Genomic DNA, 7,165 nt, shown 5'->3' on the forward strand with positions numbered 1-7,165 from the left:
TCCCGGGTTTTCAGGATCTCTGCCAGGCAGATGTTAAATGCAACCATCATTTAAAACTAAATGATATAAGCTTATAACTAAATAAATTGCATTTTAAAACAAAGATGATAAACTCTCAAAACTCCATCACTTCCTAACTATCTGATTGTTGTCTCTGGTCCTGAGCCACTGAGGCCTTCAACCCCCCGCCCCCCAACACACACAGCCCAGAGCTTCCAGAAAAGAGCAGAAGAAGGTGGGAATTCTTTTTTTTTTTTTTTTTTTTTTTTGGTTCTTTTTTTCGGAGCTGGGGACCGAACCCAGGGCCTTGCGCTTCCTAGGCAAGTGCTCTACCACTGAGCTAAATCCCCAGCCCCGAAGGTGGGAATTCAAATGGACTTCCACTTAGTGTCTCCATCTCCCCATACAGCCACATAGCAATTGGCTTTCAAACTAGGTCCTGGTGGAGGTACAGCTAGTGCTAGCTAGCAGGGCTTGAAGAGAGGTGGCAAGCCCTTAATACACACATTTATTAGTATCCTAGTGCCTGAAGGGAACAGACAAGCAAATGCTGGCTGTCTTCTAGCGGGGCGAGCCAACAGACTGGTGGGCAATAGAAAGTAGACCTTGCGTCCTCTGTATGTATTTTGATCCTCACCCAAGTGTAGGGCAAGGCACTGGAATAGAAGACTGAGTGTGGATCAGCCGGAGAAAGCACAATCACCACAATCACGTTGTAACATTCCGATCCAGCTTGGAGAGAAGGCTGGGTACCTGTACGTAGCACCAGACCTCGAGATTCCAATATCTTTGCAGAATCTGGAACTGGAGATATAGCTCAGTGGTTAAGGGCCTTTGCTTGTCCTTGCAGAGAACCCAGGTTCAGTTCCCAGCACCCACCACAGTGGCTCACAGCCATCCATAACTCCAGCACATGGGGATCTGATGCATTCTAACCTCTTTAGGCACAGACACGCCCTGTCACACACGCAGACAAAGCAATTGTGTACATAAAATAAAATAAATAAATCTGTGCAGAATCTCCCCCCAACCAAAAAGAAACCCAATAGAGTAAGGAGGCTTTCCTGCCTAGTCTTTCTTGACAACTAGAAAAATCTTTGAAGAAACAAATCTCCCTGGCTTGCAAGGGAAAGAGAACGCTTGAAGGGAGTGTGACTGGTTTAACGATAAAGAAGGTGCTCTTTATGAAGGTGAGATGTGTCTGCTCACGGAAACAGGTTCCATTGTCAAAGGAAGGAGAAAGCTTGGTCAGGTCCACCAGCAAAGAGCCTATTATCTTCTCCCCATAAAGAACCTTGAACAAGCCCTCCAGGGCCTTGCAACAGGAAGACTGACAGATGCCCATAATCCTACTGAGGCTCCTCCTCAACTGAGACAAAGGATCTGAAATTCATTATGCTGAATGAGTAAGAAGAGATGGGTGTTTATGCTCTATAAATGAAAGGGAAAGTAGCCATATGGGAGGAATGTGTGTAAAAGGGAGTTACACTTTACAAAGGCCTTGTGTCTGAGTGTTCAAAGAGCAGCTCAGCAACGAAAAGTCGTTTATTTAGAGTGGGCAGTTCCTTCCCTACACCGGACAGTTTTGATGTGGGTTACAAGATTCCCAATCACATCTAACTTTCACTATGAGGGGGTTTGAACAAGGTCTCACTGCCTATCAATCAACATGCAAACCCTGGGAGAGGAAAACGTGTCCCCTCCCAAGAACTTCAAATCTCCCCTCCCCAGCCCAAAGAGTGCATACCTGAGCATGGAGCCTGACCTTGTGGAATGACTCAAAGACGCTGACATGTGTGTTGCACACTTACTAGGGGCTACGTACTGGACCAAAAGTTTTGTGTGTGTATTATCTTCTTTAGTGTTGGGAAGACAATTCTATTTGGTCACTTCTGCCAGGGGTTTCCAGTGAGGAAGTCAAGGCAGTGGGATATGGGGGTAGAAAGCACAGATGAATCAAAGTTAAGAGAACTCAGAACTCACAGTGCTTTTATTACTGATCTGATTCTTAGAGTCCAGATTTCCTTGTCTGTCGAGTGAGCAGGGATCAATCTAGGTAAGGGGTCCTCTGCCATTGGAAGGACCTCATTGGAAAGCTCTGACTTCTAAAGACACTTCCACATCAGGTATTTATGACGATTTGACTGAGGCCTACAGATGGCAGTGTCGCACAGGTAAAGGCACGGGATCAGCGTAATGAAACATAGATGATAGATAGATAGATAGATAGATAGATAGATAGATAGATAGATAGATGTGAAATCAATGGAACTCTTTACATATATGATAACAAGAGAGAGAATATGTGTGTGTGTGTGTGTGTGTGTGTGTGTGTGTGAGAGAGAGAGAGAGAGAGAGAGAGAGAGAGAGAGAGAGAGAGAGAGAACAGAAATCAGATACCAAATACCAGCTGCAAACTCTTGGGCACATTGCAATATTTTCCTATTTCCTATTCTTCAGTTTCTCCTTTGTTAAAATGGGGGAGGGGACAAGGATAGCTCCAATAGTTGTGAAGATTCTATAACGAACACTTCCAAAGGGAAGAACAGTGTTTAGAATATGTAAAATTGTCTCTTAAAATATTATCTACTAGAGATGTTGCCTGCAATCATCATCATCGCCACCATCATCATTGTCACCATGACCACCGATACCAAGCTTTACCAAGCCCTTCCGTTGACATCATGGCCTTCTGAAGAAACATCCTCCCCTTCTCTGCAAGGGACTCCATTGTGGCCTCAGTTGCCCAATCCCTGCGATAGGACCCCACAGGTACCACCCCCTTGCTTCTCTCTGTCCTCTATGATGTGATTATCCTTGGGAGGTAAAGGTAACACCTCCTCCCTCCCAGAGAGAGATCAGGAGCCTAACCGTGTTGTCACTCTTAAACAACATTTCAGTCTCGTCTTTAATACTCTTGAAGTCTCACCCGACAAGCAGCTCCTCCCAGGACTCTCTCCAAGCCACCAAAGCTAAATGTCACAGTGCCATTATGATGGCATATTGTGTTTAAATCCTAGCACCTATCTCTATTTTTGGAGTGTACACATATGTGTTTGCATGTATGACTGCAAGGCAGAAATGTGGAGGTCACAAAACACTCACCAGGAATCTGTTCTCTCCTGCCACCTTGTGGGGTCTGAGGCTGGATCTCAGGCAGTGCAGATATCTCTGTCTACCAAGCAATCCCTTTGGCCCTGGACACACACACACACACACACACACACACACACACACACACACCTGACAGAACAAGAGTGGGACCTTGTTTGACTTGCTCACTATTCTAGTCCTCCAGACCTGGCATAGTCCTGGGCCCTCCGGACTCTCCATAAATCCTGATTGAATGATTAAACCTGCTCTATGCTCAGCTTAGTGAGCCATAGCTATAAAACTGACAAGCTATTTTACCTACCAGGTGGAGTAAACCTGCCCCATGATGTAGACTCCCCAATACACTGACTGCCTTTGCAATTCTCCATGACTCCTCCCCTAGCCCCTCCACCTCTCCGACACAAACTGGAGCTACTAGCTCATTACCTCACCCAGAACCTTCATTTCAGGGTTGAGACATCGAAAGTTCAAATGAGTAAATTGGTTTGTACAAAGCCAGCCAGGAGGCTGAGACAGGGCTGCAGCCATCATGCCCTGGAAACTCATCAAAACCACGGCTCCTTTTTCCTCTGTGCCAATCTCCATGACTGTCTCCAGCACAGGAGTTGGCTGCATGGCTGGGCTAGGTTCATTCAGGGGGTTCCAGGGAGAAGGTCAGTTCGACAGGAAGCACCGAGGCCAGGTGAAGCCACAATCGGGTTATATTTTGCTTCTGTCAGAGGCAAGGCTGGTGATTTTCTAACGTGAATACCAAATATATTGGCCCGGGCATCCTGGGAGTCCTTCCCAAAATACCAAGATGAACCAAGCAGCATACCATGGAGGCTAGCGGAGCAAGCACTGTGCTGGTTGGACGAGATTTTTCGAAAAATGATTGGAAGCATTTTGATTTCTCAGATTGGAGACTAAATCATTGGCTCACCGAGTTGGGATTTAGACCTTGCTCTACACCACAGCATGAAAATGGATGCGTGGACTTATCGATTCTTCTTATGTCTTTATCACTCTTTGTCAAAGATCCTGAAAAGTTGTCAGGCAGTCACCTGCTCGTCATGGAATCTACACCAAAGAGGAGAAAAAAAAGCAAAATAAACGGGAAGTAGATTGGTCCAGCCTTACTGAGGAGCACCTTGGAGGACCAAGGGAGTGTTAAACCATGGAGCTGAGAGCGCCCACTGGCTTCTACCACCGCTTGGCCCTTCACAGCGATCCTTCCAGATGGGAAGGTTCATCTAAGTCCCTGTGAATGACAGCTCTGGGCTGGGTTCATTCTTCATTGCTCAGGGAAATATTTAACTCTACTTTCCCTCTGAGCCACCCACTCCTGTTCTTTTCTCTGGGTTTAACTACTTAAGTAGAAGTTCCTCTGTCACTTCCTGTACTAGTTCCTTCGAATGCCAGATCAGAACCAAGGGTCTTGCTTCGGCTTACGCAAACTCAGCAAGTAATTCCAGACTGTGTCCTTCTTCTGACCTGAATTCCACTCGTATAGTCTTAAATACCAGCCACCACCCCCGGAGCTCAGGCTCCCCAACTCAGCCATTTACTTTATAGCTTCACATGTACACACCCCAATGTCAATTGCTTTGGACTTCTTGTCTGTTGGCTTCGTAACCACACCTTTGGCTTTTAGCTGGCTGGATGCCTTCGGTGGAGATGAACTGAAATGGCTAAAATGTAAGTTCTTGACTCCTGCCCAGAGACTTCAAAAGCAATCCAATTGCTTTGCCAAACAAGTTCCAAACTCTATCCACGATAGAACCTCTGAGATTGGGCTTGCCCTGTAGCCTCAGGCTCCATCTGGATAGTAATGGAGAACAGCCTCTAGATACTGGATGAAGCTCCGAGATAAAGTCCACCATTCCAGAGGACATGGTGACAGGAGAAGGACAGGCTGGGGAGTAGGAAGGGGAGATCAGAATAGATATAACCAAGCTCTATGGATTACATATATGAAGTTGCTAAAAATTAAAGAGTGTTTAAATTTTCATCATTCTCCAGAAGTAAATTCATTTCCTCCACCAACCCATTTTTCTTTCTAGTAGAACACCAGGAACCTACAAAATTCTATGTAATTTAGAATTCACACATATCTTCTCACTTTACCCTTATGACTAATAGGAATCTTTAATACCTCTCCTTTGGGTAAGATAAACTTAGTCTTGAGGTAGCATGATAGCCCAATAGATAAGGAAATTTCTAAGCAAGTCTTATGACCAAACTTCCATCCAAGAACCATAGTGGAAGGATAAAACCTCTCCTAGAAGTTGTTCTCTGACCTCCACAGGCATACCATAGCACACACACATATGTGCTCTCTCTCTCTCTCTCTCTCTCTCGCACACATATCATATCACATGCACACATTATATATAAACACATTCATTAATAATAGACAACAATGAAGGAATCAGAGAAAGAACTGGAAGAGCTCGAAGGGGCTTGAGACCCCATATGAACAACAATGCCAAGCAACCAGAGCTTCCAGGGACTAAGCCACTACCTAAAGACTATACATGGACTGACCCTGGACTCTGAACTCATAGGTAGCAATGAATATCCTAGTAAGATCACCAGTGGAAGGGGAAGCCCTTGGTCCTCCTAAGACTGAACCCCCAGTGAACGTGATTTTGGGAGGGAGGGCGGCAATGGGGGGAGGATGGGGAGGGGAACACCCATAAAGAAGGGGAGGGGGAGGGGTTAGGGGGATGTTGGCCTGGAAACCGGGAAAGGGAATAACAATCGAAATGTAAATAAGAAATACTCAAGTTGATAAAAAAAATAAAAAAACAATAATAGACAACAATAAGAAATGTTTTAAAATAGCAAAGAATTTAAGCAAGAAAAATAAATAAGACTCACAGACTTTGAATGAGTGACACAAATCTCCTTGTTAAGAGTCCATGGCAGAGTTAAGACCATGACACTTATTTTATATTAAGTTCTACACAGGGACCCCTCGGCCCTCCTGTTTCCACGTTCACTACCTTCAGTATCCATCCATGGGTGACTCTATCGCACACTCCTTAAACACATGCAAGTTGGCTTACATGGAATTCCTAAGAATCCAATCCAATGAGTTGCCTGGGTCAACAATTAACACAAGAGTCTAAGGTGGTGTTGTCTACCTTCTTTGGAGCTTCTACAAAGAAAAAAAAATCTATAGTCAACTCTCAGAATAGAATGGCACTGCTCACGTTGAAGTCCAAGAGAGTGTTTCCCACATCACTTATTTTAATTAGGCACCACTCCGCCACCGCACCACTGGGAGGACTCAACTTACTGGAAATCTGCAGGACTCACCAGGGCTCCAGCACAAAGATTCTTAATGATTTGGGAACCTCAGAAAGCATCATAAACAGTGAGGAGCCTCCCCTTGAAAGGACACCGAAGCACACACACATAGATATTACCCATAGCTTTGGTTCCATGTAGCCCCTTCTTTGACTTCTAGAAGGATAGCCAGCCCTGTCCAGGGCCAAAAAAAAAAAAAGTAGAAAAAAGTCTCTTCTCCAATTGATTAGATGTTTGAAATACTATAAAGGTTTATGCATGGTGTGAGCACAATGAGTCATGGCGGAGAAAGAGGACCAACAGGACAATCACAGTTCAACCAGAGGTCCACAAGCCAGGCCCTAGGCAGTGTTGTCTGATGCTGCTTCATTTGGAGGCACTAGCTACACGCTCTAGTCTCCTGGAGCTTTGAGTTCCTTATCCTGTTCCTTAGAGACAACATTCTTATTCTCACGAGCACAGACACATTGGATCAGCAGCGTGAGTAGCACCATTTGGGACTCGTAATTAGAAAGTGTGACACAGTTCTCGCTTCAGGAGTTTGAAGTTTATTTGTTCTGAGAAGAAGAACTGGGATGAGTTGTGGATTCCCGCTCACTCCGTTTAGGCAAAAATTAGAGAGTAAGGCCTGTGCAAACCCAGAGATGGCAAACACCTTTTCGCACACTCCCCCGCGCCCCCTCCACATCCCCACTCCTGTCTCCTCAGAGCCTGCCTGCCTCCCTCTGTGCACACATTCGCTGGCTGCCCCTCCCAC

The sequence above is a fragment of the Rattus norvegicus genome, chromosome 8 (assembly GCF_036323735.1).
Source record: "Rattus norvegicus strain BN/NHsdMcwi chromosome 8, GRCr8, whole genome shotgun sequence".
NCBI classification, from domain to species: Eukaryota; Metazoa; Chordata; class Mammalia; order Rodentia; family Muridae; genus Rattus; species Rattus norvegicus.